Source organism: Oncorhynchus masou, chromosome 19 (assembly GCF_036934945.1).
Source record: "Oncorhynchus masou masou isolate Uvic2021 chromosome 19, UVic_Omas_1.1, whole genome shotgun sequence".
Classification (NCBI taxonomy): Eukaryota; Metazoa; Chordata; class Actinopteri; order Salmoniformes; family Salmonidae; genus Oncorhynchus; species Oncorhynchus masou.
In genome coordinates this window covers 9,503,565-9,516,335 of record NC_088230.1, presented here as the reverse complement: position 1 = coordinate 9,516,335, position 12,771 = coordinate 9,503,565, and positions in this window count along the sequence as shown.

Below are 12,771 nucleotides of genomic sequence, written 5' to 3'. Positions count from 1 at the left end.
TCTTACCTCAATTAGCCACAAAATCCATATTTTGAAAGCGACTGTTTTCTTGATGCTGTGCTGCGCCATTTCCCCCCACAAGGGCCTGCCCCCTAGCAATTTGAGTCCTAGCCGTTGAGCTTCCGCCCCTCGTATTTGAGTATCAGCTAGTAAGAGGCCTTCCCAGCATTATCCATTGAGGTTGCAGGCTGGACCCAACAGCTCAATGGACACAGTGGAGAGATGGCAATATATGTAACGTAGGACGCCATTTTCGGGGACAGATAGCACTTTTGCCTCGTGATTGATAATTTCAGAACTACTGTCTAAAAAGTATACTAAACCAAATCAAGAATCTCTTTAACTTACCCTGTTCAGTGGCAGAGACCAATTTTTTGGGACAAGCTATGTTTTCAAAACTGCAATGTTTACATGAATTCATATTATTTCCAGGGATATGCCACCTCGCAATCCATGCGACCCCAAACCTTTCACACCCCTCTTGTTGGCGGGAAGAAGCTGTTGCAGTTTTAAAACTAATTTCCCCCAATTCTACACATTTTTCATAGGGCAGAGATTTTATTTTCTGTATTAAAGCAAATGTCTTGCACTTCTGTGTGTTTATATGATACCAGGGGTCGAAGTTGGATGGAGTAAAAAAAAAAATACTATTTTTATTTTTTAAATTTTATTTTGGGACCTGCAGTTGACCCCGTTCTTTGTCTGGATCCGGTCCACGGTCTGCTAGTTGAGTATGGAGCTTTTTATTTTTCCATTATCTTTGTGGACAATGAATAACAGGCTCTGTAATGTGTGCACAGTTTTGGAATGAGCCCTTAGCTCAAGTGTTGTCATATTTCAGTGCATGAGTGTGTTGCATTGTTTTCCTTGTCCTTGCTTTCATATTTTTCACCTACAATAAATATTTATATTAAGCCGATTCCTCTCGCTGATCTCTTTCTCTGTATTGAATATCTTCAAAATCTCCTCTGCACTTTTTGTTTTCTCAATTACAGTTTCTTCTTTTGTTTGAGTTCAACCAGGGGCGCAACTTTGGTTTTAGAATTGGGGGGGCATAACTTGGCGGGGGGTCTGGGGGAGGACTTTTTTGGGTCATCTAAAGCTCATATCCTGCATTTGTGTAAGCAAAAATGGCAACATCATCAAGCTAGATAAGAGATGATTAAATATGTTTCAGTGATTGATAAGATTGAACTAGATTAAAGGTCATTCATAATCAATATTGTGCTGCACCTTTAGCCAATAGATTAAAAAAATTAACAATTCTTTAAAAAAATAGAAGATTTTTGATCCTCTTTATCAAATTTCAGCCAGACGGAGCCGCCAGCAAGCCCGATCCCCAACAGTCTAGTATATAATTCAACTCTATACCAACATAATTTCCTTTCCAACTTTCCAAGGGAAAGGTTTGGAAAAGAAAGTAAAACTAACAACCCAGAAAATGAACATTAATACAAACACAAAAACAGCAAATCCTCCATATACACTGAAAAAATATCTAAACGCAACATGTAAAGTGTTGGTCCCATGTTTCTTGAGCTGAAATAAAAGATCCAAGCAATGTTCCATAAGCACAACCAGCCTGTTTACATCCCTGTTAGATAGCATTTTAACCTTTGTCAAGATAGTCCATCCACCTAATAGGTGTGGCTTATCAAGATGCTGATTAAACAGCATGATCAGCACACAGGTTTACCTTGTACTGGGGACAATACATGGCCACTCTAAAACATGTCGTTTTGTCACACAACACAATGCCACAGATATCTCAAGTTTAGAGGGAGCGTGCAATTGCAGGAATGTCCACCAGAGCTGTTGTCAGGTAATTCAATATTCATTTATCTACCATAATCTGCCTCTAACATGGTTTTAGAGAATTTGGCAGTATGTCCAACCGGCTCACAACTGCAGACCACGTGTAACCATGCCAGCCCAGGACCTCCACATCTGGTTTCTTCACCAACGGGATCGTCTGAGGGAGGATAGGGTGCTGATGAGTATTTCTGTCTGTAATAAAGCCCTTTTGTGCACCGCTACCAAATCATGTGAAATCCATATATTAGGGCCTAATGACTTTATTTCAATTGACTTATTTCCTTTTATGATCTGTAACTCAACAAAATCTTTTGAATGGTTGCGTTTATATTTGTGTTCAGTATTAATACCATAGACCTAATAGTACTGTAGAGCTCTTTTTACTTGCACAGAATATAGCTGGATCGCCCGGTCCTGTCCCCAGGGGTCCCCCGCCCTGCGGCGCCCCAACCCACTCAGCTTTAGGATCTTACTGAAACATTCATTATTGGTTTTGGGTGTGTTAGTTCAAGGCCAGAGTGACATACCACAGGACGGCAGACCCTCAGGGCCAGGACTGAGCAGCTGAGCAGCTAGGGATTGCCTAACTAGATATCTCCTCTGACGTGGGCATGTTTTCAATACCGACTCATTTTATCATACTGTATTCCATATAAGGCATCCAGACCTTATGAAAATTGCCCATTTTACCCTTATTCTTGTGATAAATCAAATCTAGTGATACTTAACTTGACATCTCTGACATCCATTTTGACACTGTGGGAGGATAACCAACCTTCCAATTAATGGCAATGCATTTCTTAGCCGCTATAAATACTTGGTTACACAGTTTCTTCTGATAACAGTCTCCAGTATCAACATTTCCAAACAAACAAAAACAGGGAGAACATACCCTTTGCTAGAATTTAGCCAGCCTTCACAAGAACATGTAATTCAGTTTTTCATATAGTTTGTTCTATGGATGGTCTTAAAATGCAGTAATATATGTCTGAGATTATATGAACATGACTGGGCATTCAAACATACAGTTATCTGTATACATTCATCATCATCAATAGCTTTTACCAAGTCTTCCTCACATTTGTGTTTTACATGTCTTGTGTCGTTGAGAAAAGCATCTATCAACCCTTGATACAGTTTGGAAATCAACTCTGGAGGTTTTTCAGGCGGCCTTAGAATATTTTCAATCTTTGAAGCATCTGGCTCTTCCACTGTTTGATGCACAGAGAGAGTAAAGGGTTGTATCTGCAAAAATTCACCATTACAGACTGGTCTTCCCTGGCTGCATGACCCTGCTGAGACCCCTGTCAGACCCCTGTCACCATCTGATCCTCCTAAGATGAGGCACGACATTAGAAGTACCTTGGTGTACATTATAGAATCAATGGTTCAATAAATGAAATTACCATCATTCCCAGATCCCAGACTGTGGCTTTACGCTTAGCTGCTGTCATGTGGCTACTGTAGGTCTACCCATCAACTCAAGATGGAACTTTGTATCATTCACTGATATTGTTAATATGCTGCAAAAGTCACCTGAGACTGGTCTTCCCTGGCTATCTGAACCTGCTGGGACAGATGTCACCATCTGATCCTGCTAAGACATGATGAGCATAGTGTTGTGTACTGAATGTGCACCATGACAGTGAAGCCTGTAGAGCTCTATATTACTGTGTTAGTGTGAAAAGTAGGGAACTAGCTAAGGAAAATGACAGATCAAAAACTTTGCATTGCTATACTGATTAATAAAAACTAACCTTGCACTGAAAACACTTTAGAATATCGGTATTCAATTGTTTGGTTGCTGGTTTCATGGCTTAATTCAGTTCTAGTGTGATTGAGGCAAAAATAATAGCTAACGTTAGCTAACTTTTGGCCAGCTCACTCTATAACTATACGTCAACTGCTGAAAGCTAGCCAAGTTAATTTACTTCTGTTGAAACGAGACAAAACAACAACAAAGTATTTCCATACAAACAATAGCTATTAGATAGCAATATGAGGTGGCTATTATTACTATCTGACAGATAGCTAGAGGCTAGAGCTGAACTGGCTGTTATAAGTTAGCTACTAGCTAGCTAAATTGTTCACCTCAGTCGAGAGGGGATGAAACATTAGCTGATGTTGCATGTCAGTTACACAAGCTAATTGCTCAGCACTGGGAATAAACACTTGTTTATTTATTTTCTATTAAGTTAAAAAGCAGTTACCTTGCCAGCTATATCACTGATAATGATCAGTCATTAGTAAAAGTACAATTTCGGAATGTGAAGGGAACATGACCCTTCCCATCTGCAGTGAAAGTTGCGTCCCTGAGTTCAATGCTAAGATTGCATACAATATTCATATTTTGCTTTCTGGCATCCTATCCGGCTCATTTCATAAAATGTTGTCTAATGGCTGAATAGTTGGACAACTGCTGTCAATTAGGCACGTGCACAGATAGGGCTCTATCTATGCAGAGCAGATGCCCCTTTGTCCTTCCGGTCTCCAAAGTGCCCTTGTAGGTGGTGGTATACTATCCCCCCAAAATATTTTCTGGAACCCACTGCAAGTCATTGTAATGTGGCCAAGTTCGCCACCTTTCACCCTGGGTTGGTTGCACCTGTTGATCTGCGCTGTAAGGAGCTTGCGCACGCCGATTACACCTTTTTCCCAGTCTGCCCTGTACGGGGATTGTGCGTGGCGGGTGTCGAAACGTGCATGGCTTGAGAGATGCAGTCGAATGTGTGTAGCTAGCTACCTAGTTTAAATATCAACAGTACTGCCACAGCAGCATAAGATTTGATTAACACTTGTTAACGCTTGAGTTAGCCGACATTATAATCAATAATATTAATTCTGGTTGGCTGATACTCTGAGCAGAGAGAGGTAGAAAGACATAGAGAGGAGGTGCTGCATCAATGGCCCTCCGACTCAACTGCATCCCTTCTTCAGTCGGGAGTTACACGTGTGTCAGGCAGCAGCAGCACAGGTAGTCCTATAAAAAAATAACACCTGCCCCAGTAAGGTCTGCTTTCGTCCCTGCTGTCATTTTAACAGAGTATCACGCAGTCCTATCCTTGAATGTCCCATTTATTAAATTTGAGCACTGAGTGAGATCTTACCAAATCAATAGTCATCTTTACCCCCTAGCATCAATACTAAACTCTGCAAAAAAAGAAACATCCTCTCACTGTCATCTGTGTTTATTTTCAGCAAACTGAACATGTGTAAATATTTGTATGAACACAACAAGATTCAACAACTGAGACATAAACTGAACAAGTTCCACAGACATGTGACTAAGAGAAATTGAATAATGTGTCCCTGAACAAAGGGGGGGGGGGGGGTCATTGAGATCCGGGCTCTTCGCTGGCCATGGCAGAACACTGACATTCCTGTCTTGAAGGAAATCATGAGCAGTATGGCTGGTGGCATTGTCATGCTGGAGGGTCATATCAGGATGAACCTGCATGAAGGAGGAGGATGTCTTCCCTGTAACGCACAGCATTGAAATTGCCTGCAATGACAACAAGCTCAGTCTGATGATGCTGTGACACACCATGACGGACCCTCCACCTCCAAATCGATCCCACTCCAGAGTACAGGCCTCGGTGTAACGCCCCTTCCTTTGACGATTAACGCGAATCCCACCATCACATGGTGAGACAAAACCGTGACTCGTCAGTGAAGGGCACCTTTTGCCAGTCCTGTCTGGTCCAGCGACGGTGGGTTTATGCCCATGGGCGACGTTGTTGCCAGTGATGTCTTGTAAGGACCTGCCTTACAACAGGCCTGCAAACCCTCAGTCCAGCTTCTGTTAGCCTATTGTGGACAATCTGAGCACTGATGGAGGGGTTGTGCATTCCTGGTGTAACTCAGGCAGTTGTTGTTGTCATCCTATACCTGTCCAGCAGGTGTCATGTTCGGATGTACCGATCCTGTGCAGATGTTGTTACACGTGGTCTGCCACTGCGAGGATGATCAGCTGTCCGTCCTGTCTCCCTGTAGCACTGTCTGAGGCATTTCACTGTACGGACATTGGAATGTATAGGCCCTTGCCACATCTGCAGTCCTCATGCATCCTTGCAGCATGACTAAGGTACGTTCACGCAGATGAGCAGGGACCCTGGGCATCTTTCTTTTGGTGTTTTTCAGAGTCAGTAGAAAGGCCTCTTTAGTGTCCTATGTTTTCATAACTGTGACCTTAATTATCTACCGTAAGCTGTTGGTCTTAACGACTGTTCCAGAGGTGCATGTTCATTAATTGTTTATGATTCATTGAACAAGCAATGAACAGTGCTTATACCCTTTACAACGAAGATCTGTGAAGGTACTTGGATTTTTAGGAATTACCTTTGAAAGACAGGGTCCTGAAAATGGGACGTTTCTTCTTTTGCTGAGTTTATTTGTTTTAGGCATATAGCCAACACTACAGCTAAAGTATTGCCCAGATTCAACTAAAAAGAGTCCATTGTTTTTGAAGATGTTAGAGCAGCTCGTAGGAATTAAGATCTGGGTGAGAACCCATATTGGCTCTATATTATTTCCTGTGTGGGAGGTATCAGTGACTCAATGAGCAGTCATCTCAATGAACACACACACACACACACTGAGTGATGTGCTGCTGAGAGAAAACACATTCATTACTAATCTAATGGATCAGTTTGTGTTCAGTTCTGCCCACCAATTTATCAGCTAGGTTTGTCTATACAGCTGCAGTATCTACTGAGACAGAGGCAGAGCCATCGACACACGGCGAGCAGCCATCTCACACCGTGCACAGTTTAAGAGCTATGAGAATGTGACCCGGAAGGCTATGTTATCGAACGCTATTTCATTTATGCAGGTATTGGATTAATTTTGTTTTCCAAATACCTGATCAAAGCTAATGTTATTTGGGTTTTTATTTGGTGTATTGAAAGAAGAAATTATCAAAACGCTATCAATCTACAAAACATCATTGATACCATTATTTTGACATTTCTTAAATGTCAAGTTTCCAGCATCAGTTATATGGTTTCCATTTCTATATAATTTATTTCTTTATTATTCAGCAAACATACAGTATTTCCACAATACACATAATATCAATGCATGAAGATCCACTAGACCCACCACTATACAATACATTCCCCACTCCATTTCCATTCACTCTCCTCTCATTCCTCAGTGGTGTACAACTCTTATAAAGAAAGGTGCTATCTAAATTGTTCTTTGGCTGTCCCCTTAGGAGAACTGTCTGAAGAACCCGGTCACAACTTGCAGACTTGTTTACGTGTTGCTGTGCGTTTTGTTGCCAACCTTACTTCGCTACCTGACAACTTTACGGTTTTTACTTTTTAATTACCGTTTATATTTTAGTTTTTCCCCTCGCTCATTCAACTTTTTCACTCCGGACGCTTTATCTGGACATGGTTCGTCAGGACCTCCAACAGCCGAAGCTAAGTAGTAACATTAACATGATGCCTTCTAATTGCAGTCGCTGTACTCATAATATACAGGAGAACAATCGCCGTACGGCGAGGATAGCTGTGCTGCAAGCCCAGCTTCAGACGCAATCGTTAGGCAAGGGTAATTTCAGTGTAGGAAAGGATGAAACAGCATCTGTGCCACCAGTAAGTACAGATAGTAATGTTAGTATAAATCCCCTCACACGGTCCCCGCAGCCGGACAACTTTCTCATGGTTTCTGGAGGGAAATGCTGTAGGAATGCTCAACCGGGGTCGCTCATTCAGCCGACAGAAACCTTCAACCAGTTTTCCCCATTAAGCAGCGAGTCAGAGTCTGAGGCCGAGCCTTCTCTTGTCTCTACTCCTCCCGTTACGGGGTCTGAGACGCCGAAGCTTCCCACCATTAGCTCTGACAAATTGAAAACCCTAGTCAATGGTGACTCCATTACCCGCAGTATTAGACTTAAAACAAATCACCCAGCGATCATACACTGTTTACCAGGGTGCAGGGCTACCGAAGTTAAGGCATATCTGAAGATGGTGCTGGCTAAAACTGGCGAGTGTAGAGAGTACAGAGATATTGTTATCCACGTCGGCACCAACAATGTTAGGATGAAACAGTCAGAGGTCACCAAGCGCAACATAGCTTCAGGGTGGAAATCAGCTAAAAAGATGTGTCGGCATCGAGTGATTGTCTCTGGCCCCCTCCCAGTTAGGGGGTGATGAGCTCTACAGCAGAGTCTCACAACTCAATCGCTGGTTGAAAACTGTTTTTTTGCTACTCCCAAATGATAGAATTTGTAGATAATTGGCCCTCTTTCTGGGACTCACCCACAAACAGGACCAAGCCTGGCCTGCTGAGGAGTGACGGACTCCATCCTAGCTGGAGGGGTGTTCTCATCTTATCTACCATCATAGACAGGGCTCTAACTCCTCTAGCTCCACAATGAAATAGGGTGCAAGCCAGGCAGCAGGCTGTTAGCCAGCCTGCCAGCTTAGTGGAGTCTAGCACAGCGGTGTAGCCAGCTCAGCTATCCCCATTGAGACCGTGTCTGTGCCTCGACCTGGGTTGGGCAAAATTAAACATGGCGGTGTTCGCCTTTGCAATCTCACTAGGATAAAGACCTCCTCCATACCTGTTATTATTGAAAGAGATTGTGATAACTCACTTCAAAGGCAATTATAGTCAATGAACTAATCACTGATCATAATCTTGATGTGCTTGGCCTGACTGAAACATGTCTTAAGCCTGATGAATTTACTGTGTTAAATGAGGCCTCACCTCCTGTTTACACTAGTGACCATATCCCCCATGCATCCCGCAAAGGCGGAGGTGTTGCTAACATTTACAATAGCAAATTTCAATTCACAAAAAACAAAATGACGTTTTCCTCTTTTGAGCTTCTAGTCACGAAATATATGCGGCCTACTCAATCACCTTTTTTATAGCTACTGTTTACAGGCCTCCTGGGCCATATACAGCATTCCTCATTGAGTTCCCTGAATTCCTATCGGACCTTGTAGTCATAGCAGATAATATTCTAATTTTTGGTGACTTTAACTTCTTGATACTACCCATCCCGTATCCGGGATCGTGAATACAGCCTTAGCATAACGCAACGTTAACGATTTCTGAAAATCGCAAATGAAATGAAACTAATATGCCTGCTCTCAAGCTTAGCCTTTTCTTAACAACACTGTCATCTCAGATTTTCAAAATATGCTTTTGAACCATAGCAAATCAAGCATTTGTGTAAGAGTATTGCTAGCTAGCTTAGCATTTAGCGTAGCATTTAGCACGCAACATTTTCATAAAAAGCAGAAAACCAAATGAACTTTGGATGTTTTCAATGAGGAGACTCTGTTACATAGCAAATGTTCAGTTTTTTCTGAAAGAATCTTTGTGTAGGAGAAATCGCTCCGTTTTGTACATCACATTTGGCTACCGAAACGAACCGAAAATTCAGTCACCAAAACGTCAAACTTTTTCCAAATTAACTCCATAATATCGACCGAAACATGGCAAACGTTTAGAATCAATCCTCAAGGTGTTTTTTCACATATCTCTTCATTGATATGCCGTTCGTGGAAGCCTGCTTTTGTCTCAGAATCCCATGGAAAAATACCAGCAGCTGAAAATGACGCAACAATTTCGACGGAGGACACCGGGCGGACACCTGGCAAATGTAGTCGCTTATGGTCAATCTTCCAATGATATGCCTACAAATACGTCACAATGCTGCAGACACCTTGGGGAAACGATTGATAGGGCAGGCTCATTCCTGTCGCATTCACAGCCATATAAGGAGACAATGAAAAACAGAGCCTCAAAAATCCTGCTCATTTCCTGGATGCAGTTTCATCTTGGTTTTGCCTGTAGCTCCTGTTCTGGGGCACTCACAGACAATATCTTTGCATTTCTGGAAACCTCAGAGTGTTTTCTTTCCAAAGCTATCAATTATATGCATAGTCGAGCATCTTTTTGTGACAAAATATTGCGCTTAAAAAGGGCACGTCTTTTTATCCAAAAATGAAATAGCGTCCCCATAGATTTAACAGGTTAATATTCACAGTCCAAAGACCCACTCCAAAAGGCTTTCACAGCCATCACCGACTCAGTCAGTTTTGTCCAACATGTCTCTGGACCTACTCACTGTCACAGTCATACTCTGGTCCTAGTTTTGTCCCATGGAATAAATGTTGTGGATCTTAATGTTTTTCCTCATAATCCTGGACTATCGGATCACAATTTTATTACGTTTGCATTTGCAACAAATAATCTGCTCAAACCCCAACCAAGGAGCATCAAAAGTTGAGCTATAAATTCACAGACAACAGAAAGATTCCTTGATGCCCTTCCAGACTCCCTCTGTCTACCCAAGGACGTCAGAGGACAAAAATCAGTTAACCTCCTAACTGAGAAACTCAATTTAGCCTAGTGGTTAGAGTGTTGGACTAGTAACCGAAAGGTTGCAAGTTCAAATCCCCGAGCTGACAAGGTACAAATCTGTCGTTCTGCCCCTGAACAGGCAGTTAACCCACTGTTCCTAGGCAGTCATTGAAAATAAGAATTTGTTCTTAAACTGACTTGCCTAGTAAAATAAAGGTAAAATAAAAAAATGTAACCTTGCGCAATACCCTAGATGCAGTTGCACCCCTAAAAACTAAAAAAAAAATATTATAAGAAACTAGCTAACTGGCATACAGAAAATACCCGAGCTCTGAAGCAAGCTTCCAGAAAATTGGAACGGAAATGGTGCCACACTGAACTGGAAGTCTTCCGACTAGCTTGGAAGGACACTACCGTGCAGTATCGAAGAGCCCTTACTGCTCCTCGATCATCCTATTTTTCCAACTTAATTGAGGAAAATGAGAACAATCCTACATTTCTTTGATGAAAAGACAATGATTATTATAAAGCAAATTATGGACTCCTCTTTAAATCTGCGTATTCCTTCAAAGCTCAGTTGTCCTGAGTCTGCACAACTCTGCCAGGACCTAGGATCAAGAGAGACACTCAAGTGTTTTAGTACTATATCTCTTGACACAATGATTAAAATAATCATGGCTTCTTAACTTTCAAGCTGCATACTGGACCCTATTCCAACTAAACTACTGAAAGATCTGCTTTCTGTGCTTGGCCCTCCTATGTTGAACACAATAAATGGCTCTCTATCCACCAGATGTGTAGCAAACTCACTAAAAGTGGCAGTAATAAAGCCTCTCTTGAAAAAGTCAAACCTTGACCCAGAATATATTAAAAAAAACTATCGGCCTATATCGAATCTTCCATTCCTCTCAAACATTTTAGAAAAGGTTGTTGCTCAGCAAATCACTGCCTTCCTGAAGACAAACAATGTATACAAAATGCTTCAGTTGGTTTTAGACCCCCATCATAGCACTGAGACTGCACTTGTGAAGGTGGTAAATTACCTTTTAATGGCATCAGACCGAGGCTCTGCATTTGACCTCGTGCTCCTAGACCTTAGTGCTGCTTTTGATACCATCGATCACCACATTCTTTTGGAGAGATTGGAAACCCAAATTGGTCTACTCGGACAAGTTCTGGCCTGGTTTAGATCTTATCTCTCGGAAAGATATCAGTTTGTCTCTGTGAATGGTTTGTCCTCTGACAAATCAACTGTAAATGCCGGTGTTCCTCAAGGTTTTGTTTTAGGACCATTATTGTTTTCACTATATATTTTACCTTTTGGGGATGTCATTCGAAAACATAATGTTAACTTTCACTGCTATGCAGATGACACACAGCTGTACATTTCAATGAAACATGGTGAAGCCCCAAAATTGCCCTCGCTAGAAGCCTGTGTTTCAGACATAAGGAATTGGATGGCTGCAAACGTTCTACTTTTAAACTCGGACAAAACAGCGATGCTTGTTCTAGGTCCCAAGAAACAAAGAGATCTTCTGTTGAATCTGACAATTAATCTTAATGGCTGCATAGTCGTTTCAAATAAAACTGTGGAGGACCTCGGCGTTACTTTGGACCCTGATCTCTCTTTTGACGAACATGTCAAGACTGTTTCAAGGACAGCTTTTTCCATCTACGTAACATTGCAAAAATCAGAAACATTCTGTCCAAAAATGATGTAGAAAACACCATGCTCCATAATCCATGCTTTTGTTACTTCTATGTTAGACTACTGCAATTCTCTACTTTCCGACTACTCGGATAAAGCACTAAATAAACTTCAGTTAGTGCTAAATACGGCTGCTAGAATCCTGACTAGAACCATGAAATTAGATCATATTATTCCAGTGCCAGCCTCCCTAAACTGGCTTCCTGTCAAGGCAAGTGCCGATTTCAAGGTTTTACTGCTAACCTACAAAGCATTACATGGGCTTGCTCCTACCTATCTCTCTGATTTGGTCCTGCCGTACATACCTACACGTACGCTATGGTCACAAGATGCAGGCCTCCTAATTGTCCCTAGAATTTCTAAGCAAACAGCTGGAGGCAGAGCTTTCTCCTATAGAGCTTCATTTTTACGGAATGGTCTGCCTACCCATGTGGGAGATGCAATCTCGGTCTCAACCTTTAACTCTTTCCTGAAGACTCATCTCTTCAGTGGGTCATATGATTGAGTGTAGTCTGGCCCAGGAGTGTGAAGGTGAACGGAAAACCTCTGGAGCAATGAACCGCCCTTGCTGTCTCTACCTGGCCGGTTCCCCTCTTTCCACTGGGATTCTCTGCCTCTAACCCTATTACAGGGGCTGAGTCACTGGCTTACTGGTGCTCTTTCATGCCGTCCATATGAGGGGTGCGTCACTTGAGTGGGTTGAGTCACTGATGTGATCTTCCTGTCTGGGTTGGCGCCCCCCCTTGGGTTGTGCCGTGGCGGAGATCTTTGTGGGCTATACTCGGCCTTGTCTCAGGATGGTAAGTTGGTGGTTGAAGATATCCCTCTGGTGGTGTGGGGTCTGTGCTTTGGCAAAGTGGGTGGGGTTATATCCTTCCTGTTTGGCCCTGTCCGGGGTATCATCGGATGGGGCCACAGTGTCT